Genomic DNA, 18,752 nt, shown 5'->3' with positions numbered 1-18,752 from the left:
GTCAAATCTGCTTTAGACATGGAGATTTTGCGAGAACGTGGCCAGTTGTACTGCAGCACTTAAAAATCAATCCAAACCTTGGCACTAAATTAACTTGAAGGCCCATAGAAAGCGGCGATGTACGGCCACTGATAAACTTGTTCAATGTCGAAGAACGAACGCTTTTGAGAAATCGGCCAAATGAGCCACTCGTTTCGAGGTAATTTCGCAACAATTCCTGCGCTATATGCGGGACTGTGAAAAATTTCAATAGCGAGAGAGGCTTTACTTTAATTTGACCTCTCTTTGACTATGAAGGAAGGCACGCAAAATCCTCGCGGGGTCACACTGAGACATCGCACAGAGGTATCGCTTTCGTGTGCGCGAATCAGGTGGTTGTGGAGAGAGATTTCATAACGTTTAGCTATATACAATTCCCGTCGAGTGTGACCTGGTCCGCTGAGCAATTTGCAAGCGGCCGGCAACAGTCGTCGAAGGTACTTGTGCAGAGCAAATTAGGCGTATCAAGGACGGTCGCCGAACACACGCCTTATTGACCTTATAATTATAAGTTGAGCTTCCCTCTAAAGCGGTGTCAAAATAACAACCTTTATTACAACCTTTAGGCCCTTCGCCCGCTCCGAAGTGCCATCCGCTAACAGCGACTAGGCTTAGCGACGAGTAGTGTACATATCGCATATCGTCAGCCGTTGCCGAAAGCTCCGCACTTGTGCAAGCGTGCTACTGTTGCACGACTATAGACCGTTTTATCATGGGCGCTGCCATTTTGTGTATGTGGCGCCATCTAGCGGCCGAGTTGTGAACAACCGCCATGCTGGTATGTGGAGTCCCATCCGCGGAACAGGCGACAAGTAGCGCAAATCGGCATCTTGAAGCTTTCGCGTGCAAATTTTTGCTTTCTGAAAGTGCCTAGCTGAAAGAAAAAAAGTTTTCAGTAGCAGCGCAGCCATTCGGTCAGAAATTACAAAAAATTATGCTCCTCATCAGATTGGCTGAAGGCTACAAGCCTGATTACAATTAGTGTGTACCTTTGATGTGGCACAGAGAGGCGGCGGCGCACCACTGGCAGTGATGGCAGCTTTCGATCTACTTTTTATTCTTAAATGATTTCTAGAGACGGCTTACCGTAACAATTTGAGGAAAGAAAGAAAGTGAATGTAGCTGTTTCATGTCACGTTTAGGAGCAACGCTAATCGCGCTAGATTTGTTGGGTCAACTGATCATTCATATACTCTTTACTGCTTGAGCGGCTACTGTGGAAGTTCCCACACCTCCACTGGAGTTCTATTCTTAAGTATCCATTATCCATTTCGGATCCATTTACTCTACCCTGGCTACTTTTGTTGGGTGACAATCAGGCAAGCGTCCACTACAGGCAATCGGATTTCAGCATTGCCTACATGACTCAACCACCTGTTTGCCGGTATGTACGGGGAGTGGCGATGACTTCCCAACAGCGGAAGCTGCTATCCTGCAATTTCTGTGACTGGGCGTTAGTTGCGTTTGTCTGACGCTGCCGTCATGCTGAAATTAAAATACAAGACAAAATGGACAAATGATACCTATAGAATAGAGACTTTAAATTATGTCCCATAATGACCTTGTCGAAAGTTGCTTTTATCAAAAATTACATAGTCCATTTTTCGTCGCAAGGTTTGCTTACTGCAAGCAATCGCTGCTGTTCCTATGATCATATTCCCATTTATTATCGGCAGCAAAATGTTACGAGATGCGTGTTTAAAAAAAATATTTTAGCGCTGTTTCACTGAATAAGTTGACAACCAATTTATTAGTATATCGTTGTCAAGTGGGACAGGTTGTTTTAAAGTTGCATTAACCTCAGGTGACTGAATCAAAATAGTTCTTCCTTACCTGACAGCATCTCGTAAATATTTGCCCCAAGGAATATCATCCGCTTGTTGCCCAAAGTCTGCCGTTATTGCATGGGTATTCAGTTTTTCCGGTCCCTACTCTACAAACACAGTGTTCGGAACTCGCACGAAAGGCTGCCAAAGCGAAGCATTTTCGATTGGGGCTTGAAAATCAGACGCTGCTCGTCTTCGCCCAATTGAGTGAGTTGCAAGTGGAACAGTGTAGAGCAACACAAGCGCATACCACTGCTGTTAATCTTTGTTAATCATCTCCTTTTAGTTATTTTTTATTAATGCAAACAACTGAGTAAAAAAAAAAAAAAGATTGCGTTAACCGCGGCAGCTCTTAGCAGCTAAACTGCGGCCGGCAGAAATGGAACGTTCAGGAAAATGAAGGAAAGAAAGGGGTGAAAGAAGAAAGAACAGGGAAAGAAAGCACATCGCTCACATCGGCTTAGATACTTTGCGGCTATTCAAGACACTCTGTGTGCAAAAGACTGCAACGTGTGCCCTTTCTCCGTAGAATGCCCTGCCGGCCCCGCTGCTATCCCCGCGTCCCCACATACCAGACAGGAGGAGCCGCGCAGTGCGTTCCGGTTCCAGGCTATTTTCCTCCTCGCCGCGAAAACGGTCTATAGCAGACAGTCCTTACAATAACATTTTTTCTTTCCCGATACGAACATATGCTGTATCAAACCAAGCAGCGCTTTACTACTGCGCCGCTCCGCGGTCTCGTCTGTGGCGACCGGTCCGCCGACAATCGACGCACCGCGCATTTGGCAGCGTTAAAAATATTTAGTGACTTACGTTTTAATGTAGTTCATAACTTTTTCCGATTGTTTTGATGGGTTTTATATGTACATCCCCATAGAGCCACGCAGTAGTATTTGTGAGAATGAAACAATTTGTAGTAAAGAATATGAAATATATCTCTATGGAAAATAATTTCTGCATTTGGAGAGGTCATGTAGACAGTGAGAATACTTATGAACCACAGAGCGCCCATGCCGAATTAGCTATCTATTATTATTCCAATAAATTTTGTCTGAGTAGCATGAATGATGGGAAGTTTGTTATAAAATGTCAGGATGAAGTGCAACGTTTTTTTTTTTTTTTTATTTCTTGGAGTGGCATATAATGATAAAAAGTTTTTGATCAGTTCCGACTAATGCCATACACTAGGAGTGCAAATGTTTCAGTTCAGTGTTCACCTTATGAATCGGCATACTTTCGTATGTCTCTGATATTGGTAAATTACTGTCGCCTTCATAAAGCACAGGTTAAGCATACATGAAGAATAGGTGATATTATTGTGTTGCACACTAAAAATAACACCTCCAAACGCCAGATTACATCTCTGCAATTGGAGATCCTCACACATGCAGTCCCTGAATCGCGACACTACTGATTCAGATCATCCGAGCTGCTTTTTAAATGCTAGGTAACTTTACTTCCAGTGCAAATGTCATACTGACCTTTTTTATCTTCTGTGATACTGACCTTTTTTGTCGTATTGCGCGCCCTTACAACCACAGTTATTCATATGATACAATCAACATGTATTTTTGCGTGACGTCGAATTCCCTCGATTGATTCAGTTTCGACACATAACCTTAACTATCTCAGATATTCAGCTAAACGGTACAGGACATAGCGTTAACAATTGTGTACTTTCGCCGCTATGACTTTCTGATGGTGCGGCCTGAAGTGGTAGAGGGCTGTGAGCACACGTTGAAGCTGGAGGTGCACCGGTTGCGGTCGCAAACGTCAATTTGGTGACGCCGGGCCAGGTACAGCACGCCCCTTCCCCAAAGTAATGCCCCGTTTTCGCGGTGGGCTCGCCGGATGCGTAATAGGCGGACGTTCAAGTTGTCCTAGTCGCCACCAGAGTGGTCAGAGAGAATCGAAACCACCCAATTTTGTGATCAAGCGCGATTATTATCATAGCTTGTGGCCTACGTGATGTATAAGCATCAAATGAAATGATAACAGCGGAGCCCGTGAAAAACCGTCCACCTCAGGCACTCTGCCTGTTGCCATGACAGACAGTTGCGCTCATCCAGTTTTCAATTATTTTGTTTCTAGTCTCTTCACATTCGTCTTGTCATTTTGCTGCTGAAGCGCCATATTCGTTATTTCTAGCGATTGTGACTTGCGCCTTTCGACTTGGTCTTATTCCTGCGTTTCTAGCCTTGCGCCTCTGCGTTTGAGCATGCGTTACAGCTTCCGTCAGCGCGTTCTTTTACTGATCTCCGTCGGAATAATAATGTTCTCACTATTTCTTTCCTTCCTCAATGGCCTGCGGTGGCAGCGTATTGTTAAAGTGGGAAGCTTGAATAAAATATATTCTTTAGGCTCGAAAAACGGGTTTAAGCATCTGATATATGAAGTGCCGAGTTGATCTAGGCCTTTGAGGAGCGCAAGCCTATAATAACGAATCGGCTGGCCTGAAAAATTAACCTTCAGCGAAAGAAATGATTCGAATGATGAAAGCTTGCAAAACAACTAGCAAATAAATTTATCTTATTTTTCAATAAAACAATGTTATTGCTACAGTTGTTACTATATGTGTGCATTGTTGTGATTGCGGATGAAATATCATGATAGTTCTGGCCATTTCGATGAGAAAAGATGAACTTGCTGAGTCTGCCGTTATAGAATAATACCGTTTGCTGTTATTTTGAAATCTCCTCCCACCCTTGTTGCGAATATAATAAACAAACATTAATACTTATTTTTACAACCAGTGGTGATAGTTGTATTCTCTTACGCAGTGTTCAAGACCCTAGCTTTTTCATCAAACGGAAGGCTGAATACTAAAATTATTGCTGAGCAATAAAAGTTTTCAACGAGAAACCAAAAAAGTACAAGAAAAATTTCATTTTTCGTAGCAGTGCTGAACAATGTGGTGTATTTTGGCTAACCTCGCACGATTTACACGTATCGTGAGCATGTTTGGCTCATATTGACAAGTCATTTCTCTCCTCTGAAAAGTAATGCGCCAAACTTTATTCACGTCAGGCCGAAGCCGAGGTCCAGTTATTTTGCACCGAGGAAATTGATGTTGATAGCCTAGGCACAAGATTAAGACACTCTCTGCTTCAAAAGTCGGAAATGTGCTTCAAATCTCCTGTCGCCCATATGAACACTTACGCCTTCACCTCTGTCGATATTTTATTTCGAAGGTATGCTGGTCATTTAGTTACATGCTACTAAGATTAGAGTAAAAAAACTCAAACATGATTGCATGAACTAGATCAGAAAACCTGTACTTGCTACAGAGAGAGCAACTAGCGTCGAAATGAACGGGAAAGTACAAATTCCATGAAATGAGTATGATATGGGGAGAGTAATTGCGGTTCAAAAAAAGAAAGCGTCACATAAAAATGCCACACAACTTATCTCTTCCTTTAGGGACAGGTCCCACAACATAATTAGCATTTTCAGGCTGCAGTGCCGAACGGTAAAATATATGCAGAAAAGACATTTAGCCTATCCTGTTTTATTCAAAGGTAATTATTCAATATATTTGAGTCACGCGAGCACAGCGGCGATTTTATTGGTAACGCTGGCGCATCGGTCCTATGGGAAGCTTGCATTTCTTGAACATTTTTCAAACAAAAGATATATTTAAGATTTATTTTAAGATGTTAAGATGCCCTGCTTGCCTACCCCCTCCCACATTAGCAAGAAATGTTACACTGAAAAATCATGCCCAGTCAATTTTTCGGCCTAGCGACAAAACATACCTGCTTCAAATGAAGCGGCCCTCCTCCCCAACACAGTCTCCTATAGAGTGAACCATAAATTATCCCGTGCCCCTACCTCAGGGTGTGGTTCCACTACAACTTCAAAATACGTGTTCTGCGCAACAATCCACTCTCGGGACACGACAGTTGTCCTTCACCGCGCTACACATCCCGCAACCTCTAAACCAGCTGCGCTACTTCGTCGGGCAACGCCATTCGTTGAGTCGATCTCGGGGTAGCCCTCCACCCGCACCACCCCCATCCTCGAAAACGAGCCATTTAGAGAGTATCATGTAAGTGAATAAAGCAAGTGCTTAGGACACTGGCTATAACACTGTCGTGGCTTCACCGAGCGACACACAGCACGAACAGGCCGAATGTGACAAAGAAATGCGCACCTCAAGCAATATCAGCTCATCTACTAACGTTTCTTTTGTTGTCTACCGTGTTTTTAAGAATAATTACTAAATTATAAGTTAAATATCTGTAAAATTCCCTCACTGTTCTCGGCACTCCTGCAGTTCTGCGGCAGCGGCAAATTCATTTTTTTTTCTTTTCGACATACGCATGCAACAATTCGCCGTTGCCTGATGCATATTATTTTCATTAGCATGAATGCTTAATTATAAAAAAAGATATAGCGCTGCGAGACAGTTTTTCCATGCATAATGCCGCTCGTGGCTAAATATGTGCTCTGTTTCGCTGTGCCGAAGTGCGTCAATTACGCAAAACTCGAATGTTACATTATGAGGACGCATTTAAGAGGTGCGGAAGCTCAGACCGCAGCAAAGTTTCTCTACATCGTGATCTTTACAGTCGCTGCCGAATGAGTTCTTATATAAGACCACTCTGCTTTATCGCTGCCGTATGGTTCGTCATTATCGTGACAGATGCACGCGGCACCAAGTAAGTGATCATTTTGTCTACGCTGGATTCTATGAGACCCTCAGTCGCAATCAGAACTTTTATTGCGGGCAGGCTTGTTTTTCATAATTTTCTTTTCGAGCAGTGAGAGCTTGTAGGTCCTAACGCTAACGCCATGTTTTTAAGGCGAGAGCCTTTCTCGGCTCATTGTGAATATCTCACGTCTGCGAGATCTGTCCTCGAGATGTGTCAGCAATATTCTGCGAGATTCCACAAGATGTTTGAGCGAGACGTCGCAATAGGTCCTGACGTGAACACAATTTCCCCGGTAAGGACGTCGCAATAGGTTCTGACGATTAAGCCAAAGAAAAGAAAGTAATGAAATTATACAGAGTACGCACACACGCAAGGTAAATGAAGAAAAGAGGTAAACAGAAGAAGGAGAAGAAGAGAAGAAGGAGGAAAGGGCTTTTGCCAGTAAGCTTTTAAGCGAAGCTAAGTGCAGTCTTATAATTGTTTCGTAACACGTGCCGGTTCCTGATTCGTTACTCAACACCGTGTCCCGCGTCGCCCCACTCAGCTAGCTTTTTATGGTGGGGGGCAGTAGTGGTTTATTATTAAATAATCAAAAAGAAGGAAAAGAGTGTAGCTGGTCGCGGCAACCATTTCCAGAATGCATGCGCCTTCCTTGAAAGCGCTGTAAATTTTCTCACCTCGTTTCAAGCTTTAAATGATGCGAGTTTCAAAACCGTAAATTATGGAAAGGCAAACCTTCGCAAATATTTTTAATATTTCGGCAAGCGCACCGTCAAAATCGACTGCCTCAATAGGCAACCGGCAAAGGGTAAATAATGTATAAATTTCCACCTTTGCTATGTCAGTTGGGGAGGCAGCTGCGTACCCTTTAATGCACCGTCTCCTAGATGAGACAATTCTGTTTTTGAAAATTTTCAGCCAGCTTTTCTTCGTACTACCGTTACGCCATTGTTGGAACCTGAACCATCTCTGCAGTGTGGTAGAGCTACGTCTGCCTTTGCGAAATCACGCCCCAAAAGTTTGGCCCACCAATGCGCGTCACGGTGGTCGAAGTGCAACTGGGTCCACTGGCGGAGGCAGTCGAGCAGCGGTGAGATGTCTGCTCCTGAAGAGAGCGTTGCAGAATCTTTAGTTTTAGCAACAGATGATGTGCGTTTCGTATATTCTTCAACAACGGCCGCTTTTGCATTTTGCGCTGTTATGCGACACGACTGTTGCAATGTTCACTACCTAGCACTGACAAGTAGGAATGCCCCGCTCTAGTTCCAATCGTCATCGGACGTTAATGCCATCGTTAACACCACTGTAACAAGTCATGATGTGTGTTTAGGCGTTATGACAAATAAATAGCGTTTTTCGTCATATTTTTCCTTATATTCTTTTTTAAAATGACAAATGCATATTTCACTTAATGTGAACACTAGCGTCAGTTGAGAGTATCTATTTACTCCGCTGTTTCCTGAGAATGACCTTTACATTATATCGTATAATGTGCTCCCAGCTGTAAAACAAATGGACCGAGCAATCTCATCCGTTCAGCAATTTTACGATTCTGTGCATGTCGCATATTGCTATTACTTACTAGCCCGAATAATAATAAAAATCATAGGGAAAAAATCAATTACTTGAAGAGAAATATATGTCAAATGCAGGCGTATCATCATTCAGAGTATGCCCCTATCACCTGAACTCTGACACATCTGCACTTTGTGGCGAGAGCATGCAAATTTGATGACAGCAATTTGTGACAGTCACTTAGATTACTCGTTTCCTGGCCTGTGAGACATAATACTTGGGGAATACGGAGATAGTGCTTGTACCGTCTAAATGGCACATGCGTCTAATTATCCTGTTTATAACAGCCCAAATATTTTAGAAGAGTAACAAAAGATAGCGGTGATAATTCATTGAGTGCTTACTACGCACACAACACTATCACATGCTGGACTCACAGAAGTTTATTAAACATGGGATTCTTCTACAGTAGCGGCTGTGCAAGTATATATCATCCTCAATCGTGTGCCATGAAACACACGTACACCTTAATAATGTGTTCATTCTCTATGAGGCATGGTGACCTCATTTTATAAAACACTATTCACCAGCTGTTTGTTTCTGACTAAGCCGTGCAGCTGAAATTTATTCTTTTAAATAATTTCCGGGTTATACGGAAATTCTCCACAAAAACTTTCTGAGCTATGGTACGCGAATAGGTTCGTGTGCATCAATTTTCTGTGGTACATCTAAAGGACACATCTCTTAACAAAGGTCAATGCTTTCTGTGCGATGGCAGCTGACAGGGCAATGTGAAAATGTTTCCGGAAAATTTGTCAATCAGTTTCTTAATACTCTAACCTCAACGTGCGATGTTTACTTCATTTTTGCTTCAGAACATATGACATGTGTGAAATAACCTAGATCTAGCCACGATGCGACACGGATGAAAAATTACTCACTTCGTAACACAAATTTTCTCATAATTCTATTTGTGTAGCACGTGCCAGAAATGAGCTGTATTATCGCTTCTTTCACGATAATTATTGTTATGCGCCGACGTTGCGACAGTAAAGGCAAGTACGAGCAGAAGGGCGGCACAATTATCGTCGTCATTAACTCCACAGCCGCCTGAGATATTACACACCGAGAAATAGAAGTCATGCTGCAAGAACTGCCTAATATAGACAGGCAGTCCCAGCGTCACTTCCTTCGCGATCCACAGAGATTATCAATGCATCGAATATTCCGGCAGTGATAATTACAGCACAAGAAAAATTTATTAAAGGTTCTGTCATTATACTCGCACACTCTTCAAAAAGCTTAATAACTGGCCTGGCGTTCGAATTTTTTTTTTTTTTTTGCGGGATCCATGAACGGTGAATTAACAAGCTCCCATTAGTTTGACTGGAGACCACCGCTACTTTTATCTTTATAGTCTGTTTTTTGGCCTCATCGCCAGGTGTCGCGACAATTATTTCATTCGAGAATAACTTTTTTGACTACGATGTGTTGCTTTCTTTTATTTCTTTTAGAAAGCCCCTGAGTGCATATCCTACAGAAATTCAGCGGCAGATAGTAAGATGTGGCCTTTCCCGAGTAAGTGACGCAATACATGTGAAGCGGAGTTGGAGCGATGCTTGGTGAAATTCATTCTTGTACTGTCCACGTGTCACATGACAACCTTTTTTTTTAATTTAAGGTTTATTCTTTTAGTGGTTGTTTTCGTAACCATCTAGAACAAATAATGCATCAATTACAGCTACTAACAATACGCAAGACCGGCTGTGAAATATTGTTTAGGGCATCGAATCCCTCTATTTGTTTAGTTACATCGAATCTTTGGCTTCGTCGGAAAGTGATGATGCTACACAATTCTATCGCCTAGCTCCACCCTTAACAGTGCTCGTGCTTCGGAGGTGTTAGGTAAATGTTATACATCTAGGCTAATACGCTCCTTAAATGCGAAAAAATATGTGACTTTCTTTCATCGAGACTAAAAGGTGGCAAGTAAAAGTAGCATCTCTTCACTGAAATCGAATGGTTGATCCTGTCGCCGTTATCAGGACTCTATCTACAGATCCTTTCCAATGTGTACGCCTGTCAAACATACGTAATAGAGTATAATAGTCATAGAGAGAAAGAGAGAGAGAGAGTCATGAAATTGTTTTGCCATAAGCCGGTGTTCGAGTTTTCAGTAGAGGATGCGAACAATACATGATGATGCAATCGCATTTCAGTCTTAATTGTCTAGCTTAAGCATTCTAGACTTTTGTTGTTTTTTTACGCTAGCATGTGCAACATCTGACACAATGAAGTGGCGCACACTCAAAGCCTCGGTAGTACTTTAAAACAGTCTTGAAATCCTACACAACCGATTTTGTGTGTTTCGTGTCGTCGAAGAAAGGGGACTTGTCCGAATTTTACATCCTTTGTACTGGTGATGAGGTTATTTTTCGCCGCAGCGGCAAGGCTGACATAAAGGTCCACATGCCTATATACAAGTTGTATGCGCGAGCCCCCAAGAAAGTCATGTGTGGGAATATCTGTAAGCTATTACAGTGAATTCGATGTGATTCGTACCGTGTGTATTTGTACAGCATACTTCGTTGACCACAATACCCACTGAGTGCAAGAAGTTACGCTGGATTACTTGCCCAGAACATTTTCTCCAATCATGAATCACGAAAGTACCTACTGCCCTCTAGCACGGTGACGATGTAAACTGTCCGGGAAATGGGCGCCAATGCGCATATTATTTCATTGCGAAAGCAATACTATGACAGCCAAAGCGAGACCTCGGGTGGCCGCAACTACGCCGTGAAGAGGCGCGAAGAGACGTAGCTACGGTCTCCTAATACAAAACTCAGCCTGCCACGACATTTGAATTCACGTTACCCATATGCCACGGGCAGGAGCTGCCACCTCTAAGGTGCTTCTTTCATATGGGAGAGCCATATCAAAATCACCTTGCCAGAACTGTTGGCATTCTCATTACACCTACTACACGCAGGCACGTGCATACGGCTTAATTGAAGCGTGACTTTATATGTGGGCTGGTGGGTAAAGGATGAGCTTAAGTGTCCCCAATAAGGTAGCACCTTACACTCATAGGGTGTGACAGGGGAATAATGTAGCAGGCAAAAGAAGCTTCCGCCGTTGCTTTCGCAATTCAACTAGGGTTAACCAGAGCTAAACCACAACTAATTTTTATGGATGCCATTTAACAACCCCCAAAAAAGGATTTGTTAAAAAATTATTTATAATGTATTGTACGTATTTATTTCATATGTATTTCGTGTTATTTTGTCCCTGTACTTAATATGCAGAGTGAATACATTATTTATATAGTAGGAGTGCAACACTGCATACTTTTTCAAATATGTTAAATATAAATTTTTGCCCGCTTAGTGCATTTCTAACATATTAAAAATGTATTTTATAGCTATGCAGGGATGAATATTTTTCTAACGTTAGAGTGATAATGTACTTTCAAAGCATTACTAATGTACTCATGAAGCTTTTTTTTTTATGTTAGCAGAACGTATACAAATAATGTGCCAAAAATGTATTTTGCACCAAACGTATACTCAAAAATGCTGTAAGAAAAAAAAAAGCATTACAACATTTTCAGAGCTGGCTAACAAGAAACAAAAAAGACTTTTATTCGCTAATCTCCGAATAAGTGAACTTAGCCTCCGTTTTCATGGCCCTTGCTATCCAACTTTGCAATGTTTACGCCAGTTGGCATTACGTAGATATCCAGGCGAAAAGCGATCTTATCCATGCTATCCCCGGTCATTACGCGATAGATCACCCGTCTGTGTGCTTGCACGTATAAACCTAAGGCACATGACCGGAGCAATAGGTTGTTGTTGCTACTGTAGGAAGAAGGAAAACAAAATGCACGAGCCGGCTACTGGCTCTGTAGCTGAGCCACCTCTATTGCCTGTTGTGACACAGATGAGAAAATAAAGATGAAAGAAATAAAAAGAAGAAGAGCGAGAGAGAAAGACGCGCAAGCAAGAGGTGTCGTGTAGCAATAGACGTCATTCCTGGTGGATGTCAGTGTGGCGCTAGTGATGAGAATTATATATCAGGTATTTGTTCCTCAACCCCTCTTAGCGCCGCGTTCCGAGTGCTGCCAGGCGATTGCTCTTTTAAAGTACCATGTTAAGTTATGGCTGCTTTCGACAGGGAATATAGCTCAAGGAATAAGTGCACATTTTGAATATCGTGCAAGACTTGAAGCCTACTTCAAAAGAATTAATTTTATATTTAACGAAACACATTTTGAATACATTCCCAGTAGGCAAAAAACATTTATCTTTCACGTATTCAAAATATGAGCCTACTTTGAAGTCTAGCTTTTTTGACACATTAAAAATGCATTTTGGGTATCAGCCAAGACTTTAAATGTACTTCAGACGAATTAATTTTATATTTACAAAAGCAAATTTTGAAAACATTCCCAGCATGCTAAAAGCACATGCATTTGCACGTATTCAATGTATGCTCGAAGTGTACTCACATATATGTTATTTTTTACATACTTTAAAAATACATTTCGAATATTGGCTAAGAAATTTAACAAACCTATTTTAATATATTTTTAGCGCATTCCTGAATACAAATTATATTTCAAATACATTTCGAGCATATCGCAGTATATCCCAAACATATTACTCTTTTCTGAGGGATGTGAGTCGATAGCCTTGGACACAAGATATGGAACAGCCCATTGTTGTGACGTATCAGGGGAAAGAGACTAGCAGAGTCGAATATCGCTTTCTTTGCCTCGGGATATCCAAAGGAAAAGCGGCATGATCGCACATTTGAAAGTCTGCGAAAAGGTAAAACGCTGCAAGTTGTCTTTAGTAACACTGTAGGCTACGTTAGGCAAAATAAATGCAAACGTTGGTTGCTAATCAACAATAGCTTCACTCATATCTCTAAAACAACTGCTCAATACTATATCAAGAACTGTGGTGAAACGAGTTTGGGCGAGTTGGTTTTGTATCTTTAAATAATACAGCGCAGGGACGCAGGACAAGGACAGAGAAAGGACTCAAAGGACACATTTGTGTGTCCTTTCTCTATCTTTGTCCTGCGTCCCTGCCCTCTTTTATTCGAGCAAAAACTTGACAGAATATAAATCACTTAAATTTATAATTAAAATCGGAAACTTTGCTGCCCTTTTTTCCCCGCGTTGCGAGGTTTTTCGTATTTGTGTCTTCACAGCAAAAGGTATGATCCCACACTTTAATACTTCTCTTGTGCTCTCTCCTTGTTGTGCCTCCCTCGTACATCTCCGACAATCTACATCCAGACTTGTACTAGAGTTAGAAGGCAGTCTCTAAAAGTACCTGTAAGCTATCGCCGATAGCTGAGGTATTAATACGGAGCACTAGATTTACCAAATAGGCTACTCCTCTCTCACCCAGAGAATATTCGGGAAAATGTTTGCCCGCGATTGTGTAATAATTAAGCTTCATGTTAATTCCACCACTTAGCCTATCTATTCTCTCCTTATATTTCAGTGTACTCCCTACCTTGCGCATACTGGATGCAATCTTGGCTGTTACTGCGACACACACCCCCACATGAAGCGCATACATTTCTGTAGACTGCGAGCTGTGCGACTGCACCCAGGCATCTTTGACCAATTCCTGCACCTGATAGTGTGACAGCATTGACAAAGCGTTCTTTGCTCAGTGTCGCAGCGTCGGTGAAACGAATTTCCATTAAAGAGCTGTTCAGGCAGATTTTAGGGTTCTTGGTCTATTTATTTAGTGGCAATTACAGGGCTCCTTGTGATTTGCAATGCGCAATGACCAATTAGAGTGCAGTGTCTGGAATTAACACACATCCACCACTAATATCCCGCGCAATGTTGCACTTGTTGCTAATATCTAAGTGACGTTTAACATCCGTGAACATCCCAGTCTTTTGAAGCTAGAAAACAGGACATTATTTAAACCAGGGGGTTTTTAATCGCGATTTTTAATCTGTACAGAACGCAAGGCGTTTTCATATGCGATTAATCGTTAGGAAATAAAATAAATTGATTAATAAATAAATGCACATGTACTTTTATGGTTACCCCTCATTTCCATACTGTACCCTAATGTGGACAAAAGACACATAAACAACACTTGCGCTCAATGCTACAAGTAAATTAATTTTGTGTTTCTTGCTCTACGAACAGACTCTTGCGGTAAGTCTTATACATAGTGTGAGATTTCCTGCTTGCGCCGCTTTCATCATGATTGAAAATCGCATCACAGACAGGGAGGATGGTTTCATTTTATTTATTGTTTTACTGCCACAAGATAGACAAGAACTCCTTTTCATCATTCCGGACGCATGCGCATCGCTTACCTATGGGTAGCAGATGTTACTCGCGACGAGAAGGTAAAAGGCGATATTCTCATTGATTACGCCAACACTCTTTTCATCGCAAATAATTTTTTTTACATTCATATATGTCATAACGAAGTGCAAATCACGTTGCGGCTTCATAACCACAGTTCATCAATTGTTTCAATCTACATCAGTTTTGTGTGATGCCAAGAGCCTCTCTGCCAATCCGCATTTGTTCGGTATAACGTGAACTACGCCAAATATTCAGCTGAACGGGACGCCTAACCCTATAGCGTTAACGTACTTTCGCCCATTTGGCTTTCTCTCTGATAGCGCGGTCGAAGTAACAGCTGGTGGCGAGCGCACGCTCATACGGGAGGTGCACCAGTTGCGGCCGTAATAACATCAGGACCCCGTGTCAGGAAAAACTTACTGGTTGTCGCTCAGCAGGTTAAGAGGCGATTGTTGCCGAGAGATGTATTTGAACGCAACCTAAAGGCAACATACACTCACTGAAGACAGGAAATAATTACGGCGAAAGTAAATGCATTGTGTAACCTTTGCCACGCCGTCATCTCCTGGCTCTGTTCATGGCGGGGTTTGCGGCTATTAGGAATCAAAAATATATTTTGTTGCAATCGAAAGAGGAACACACACCCTGAAAGATGTAATTTATTTTAATGTTGTGAATTGTAAAAGAATTCAGAAAATGCCCACTAATGGGATTCGAAAATTTGATCCAGTGCTGAGATAAGTAGTGTTAGTCCATTACGCCACAGAAGCGACGGGACTCTAGGGCTTTAAATGCGCCGTTATTCGTTTTGACAATATTTCCGCTTTGTCGCCAGTGACGCTGCTCAGAGGACCCCACGGTAGAGAGAACGGAATCCCACGTGGGAGATCACTCTAGTGAAAAAAACTCAGACTGAAATTCTTGACATGTAGGGAAAGAATGTTTGGTTTGGTTTGGTTTGTGGGGTTTAACGTCCCAAAGCAACTAAGGCGGTCAACCACATCGCATAATAAAGGTTGCAAATTATTCCTACGTAATACTGGACTGTACGCCTGACATCCCCGACACGAAGTTAACATCGATTACAGTTCGTTTCCTGGACACAGTTAATGGAATGGTCCATACCCAATAAATATCGCCCTGTTTAAAGCTGTGAGCGAGGTCATTGGAGCGGGCCTTACTGAACGTGTTACAAGTTTTTGAGATCAAAGCTGAAGGTTGTCATGGTCAAGGCAACAAAAAAGGCGAGAGCATAAAGCCGAAAACATAAGTGGTTCAAGTAAGAACTCTTTATTTGAATCCTAAAGCACGTCTTTATTCAAGCGGATGTCATTGAATCAATCCCGTCATTGGAGATGCTCCAGCGTCTTCAAAAAAATCTCTTGCTGTTTTGAGAATTCTTCAAAAAATATATAGTTGTTTTATCTCTCTGCTCAGCCGGAAAGGTCCTTAGAAATCATGTACACGGGTTTGCGTTAGGACCTTCGAGCGGCAACCCCCGGGGAGTGCAGAATTCAAAGCCTGAAGCCCGTCCGTTACCAGGCAGTTGATGCTTTTCTTGAACTAGTTGATTCTCAGCAGGCACAGGCTGGTTTGAGGCCCGAAGACGTTCGGTCGAACAGCTAAACCTGGAGTTTCTTGTACACCTAGTAATTTGATACGACATATCCTATTTCATGTCAATTAAGCAAGCGCATGATGCAGCTCAAAGCAGTAGACATTGTCGCAAGTACAAAGCTGCTGAGAGCATGCTTTGAATGCATTTCCAAATACCGAGACGCCGCATACGAAACTGCGTTAGCGAAGGTCATAAAGTTCTTGCTAAATGAATCGGCATTGACACCAACGTGAGACCATCTCTACGGTTGTGCGGAAGAAATGACGATTCAGGTACGAAGACGAAGACAGAGCAACATTAACCAAGGAACGCTTCACGCAGATGGAGAAGGGCGTGATCATGAGGACTTCATCTACAACGTCAACGACCTTTCAGAAAGGGGTACTTGCAAGATTGAGCAGTTACAATTACGTGCTCTCAAGGGCAAAGGAAGTGCCGACATAAGTTGTGAAGATCCTTGTGACAAACTTTCGTACCTAGGCCGCCCGTTGCCTCCCGATAAGAGCAACTTCCTTCAGTTTATACTGAATCAAAATCTTAAGGATAACTTCTCAAGTACACGGGTGGCATTCAGGATACACCTTATACCCTACGCATCTCTATGGTGACAGTGGAGTAAAGCTTCTCTAAATTAATACTGACAGACACATATAAGATCGACCACGGCAGGTAAGAGGCTAGATTCTTTGACAATTTTGTTCATTTAATCAACAAAAATGCATCTACCATCAACATAACCGCAGGCGTTGCACAATTCACACAGTTGTTCCTTTCAATTTTAATGTTCTGTTACGATTTCTGAGTTAGCTTTTTCTTTAGCTTGCTTCTCCCTATAATTCATATCATGTAGCAGCGTAGAAGTCACGTCATTCTTTCAATAACATTCGTACATTTGATGTTTACATGTTTCGAGCTTGTATTTTGTTATTGCTATGAATTGTACTTTATTAAACCAATCTTGTATTTCCTTCTAGTATTTTCCCTTTTTGAATAGATAGTTTTTCCCATTATTTTTCAGCACAAAACTACACCGTACAATCTGTGAAAAAATAAACTCCCCACATTTTTGTCTTTACAGAGCACCTCATATTTCTCGCATTTATTGTGGTTTGTGCATTACAAAATAAAGATGCACTGACTGATAGCTTCATGAAACGACCGAAGTTGATTCTATTTTGCCTCTTGTACCTTTCTTTTTGGCTGGCAGCGTCGCAGCTTCTTGAACGGAAATGTGTCCTACGCTGGCGGAAATTCTCAGGGACAAATTTCATCGTGCTGAGCTCTTTAACACTGTGTACACATGAGGGCAAGTGCGGGCGTGCTTTCGCGCGCACACGCGCCAGTTTTGCCAGTATACCAATCAAGGGCGGAACAATACCATTGCAACAACTGCCCGCGCTGGATAAGTAAGGAGCTACCTTTCTGAGTGTTTAATACCAGACAGACACTTTAACGCTCCCTTCACTACCCAAATCTTAATGCAACTGGTATTGGATGGGCTTATTAAGGGTTCTTACAGAGCACCGAATGGGGCGAGGCCGCCCCATTCGTGCTTGTCATGCTTTTGCAGGCGGCCGGGCGTTGATAAGGGTCATTTTAACACTGCTGACTCAGATTATCACTTTAGTTGGTTTATGGTGGATGGATTGAATCAATCCTGTCCTCCCTAGATGGAATTTCTGAATTGCGCGAGGTACCTGCTTACAGTGTTATAGCTCGTAGCCAAACACATAGTTGTTACATTTCCGCACGGACGCATGGGCAACCGCAATGCAGGGTGTCTAGCAAACCACTATTTTCTCAATCCCTGACTTTTCTAAATTTTCCCTGATTATCCCAGTTCAAATTCCCTGACGAGTGGAGAGGCTCAAAAATGTAGCTGCTGATGATGAGCATACAAGAATAATTCGTAACAAAAGCTGTTTATTAATTTACAAAAGTGAAAATGCTGTCATTATAATGTTAATGGCCGTTAAAATGGTCAGGAGTTTAGTGAAAATTAAAAACGCTCTGATGCCAGCCTCAGAGCACGCAGCCACCCATACCCTAAACAGCGTAGCCAATACAATCTATAATATGACTGTGCGCGCGCTCTTGGCAGCACTGGCCGCTGCCGGGGCGGTTATTTCTGCTTTTTGATGCGTACTGTACAGACGCAGCGCTTCCGCATATTTTGTTGAGTACCCATCTCATGTGCGTATTGGTTCTTCTATAGCAGCAGCTCAGCCATGTGCTGGCGTCAAAGTAATACATTGCGCCTAGCCTTGTAGCGCGGCCGCCATACCGGCAGCGCATTGGCGAGACAGCAAAACAAATCTGCATGAATAACATGTTGCTCCGCACCAGCTTAAAATGAAAATGCACTGCTGAATATATCATGCGATATTCCCTGATTTGGCGAAATATTTGATAGTGTTCCTGTCATTTCACTGCTTTTTCCCGGTGCATAAAATGTTCCTGGCAATTCCCGGTTTTCCCGGTAGCTAGACACCCTGATACACCATTGAGCTCGGCGTCTCTCAGCGTCGCTTTCGGAGTGCACTTTTCCGACACCACAGGGCGCGTTCTGCTTTTCGCCTCCATCTAAAAGCGACACCGACGGTAGCGCTCAAACCCGCGCGTCTTCAGTCTCTGCGTTTAGTCCCCTGAACACTAAGCCACCGACGCGGGCCTGTCATGAAATTTCAAATTTGCAGGTAATGCACATGCGGGTATACTCTGAACACTTTTACTGCCAATTACCA

General features: G+C 42.4%; 1 long non-coding RNA gene across 1 annotated transcript; it reads left to right on the top strand.

Moving 5' to 3' along the window:
- Nucleotides 1-6,328: 6,328 nt before the first annotated feature.
- LOC146207681 (uncharacterized) lies at nt 6,329-14,054 on the top strand. The gene is made up of 3 exons (XR_014703335.1): nt 6,329-6,526; nt 9,550-9,613; nt 13,555-14,054. It is a non-coding gene; the product is annotated as an uncharacterized LOC146207681 (long non-coding RNA).
- The last annotated feature ends 4,698 nt before the right edge of the window (nt 14,055-18,752 follow it).

Source organism: Amblyomma maculatum, chromosome 1, assembly GCF_055883805.1.
Source record: "Amblyomma maculatum isolate TAMU_Amacu chromosome 1, ASM5588380v1, whole genome shotgun sequence".
Classification (NCBI taxonomy): domain Eukaryota; kingdom Metazoa; phylum Arthropoda; class Arachnida; order Ixodida; family Ixodidae; genus Amblyomma; species Amblyomma maculatum.
This window is presented reverse-complemented; position numbering and strand designations above follow the sequence as displayed.